The following is an 880-nucleotide window of genomic DNA, read 5'->3' on the forward strand; positions in this document are numbered from 1 at the left end:
TTATTACTTAAACGCTAATTATAATATGATTATAATAAAGATATTTTTATAAAATAAATTTAGAAGAGAAAATAATGCATTCATTTTCGCGGAAAAATAGATTTATGAAGAATCGACACCTCACTTCCATTAGTTGGGGGAAAACCCAATTTTAGTATATTAAGTAGATATATAAATAAAATTTTAATAATAATACACGGATAATTGAAATAGTTTATATACGGATTTTTCAAGTTATTATTATTATTGGATAATAAAAAAATTAGAATTGTATTAATATTTTTAAAATTAATATAATTAAAATGACTAAAAATATTTAAAATTAATGTGCATTATTAATATCATAAGATTTGATCATATTATGATTAGAATCATATATTCTTATCAGGTGCCATTATCATATATTATTATTATTATTATTATTTTTTTTTTAAATGATTAAAAATATTTTTAATTGATAATTAATAAGTAATTTAATAATGAATTAAATATTTATTTGATATAATTATATATAATAAAAATATATTCCTAAATTAGTATAATTACGTATTATTCATTAAATATTAATATAATATAACTATAATAAAAATATTTTTTATAAAATAATTTAAAATAGAGAAACATGCATTCATTTTGGAGGGAAAATAGAATCACGAGAGATCGACACATCACCTTTATTAGTTGGGAGAAAATCCAGTTTTAGTATATTAAGTAAATGGATAATTTAAGTTCAATAATTAAAGTAATTAAGTTTTACAATATTTTTTATGAAAATTATTTATATCTACATTGTTTGTGTTTATTTATAATTTGATATATCATTTTATTTTAATTAAATCATAGTTAAACTGATTAAGATAATAAATTAGTGAATCGAAAA

This window comes from Arachis duranensis, chromosome 1 (assembly GCF_000817695.3).
Source record: "Arachis duranensis cultivar V14167 chromosome 1, aradu.V14167.gnm2.J7QH, whole genome shotgun sequence".
In the NCBI taxonomy this organism is placed as follows: domain Eukaryota; kingdom Viridiplantae; phylum Streptophyta; class Magnoliopsida; order Fabales; family Fabaceae; genus Arachis; species Arachis duranensis.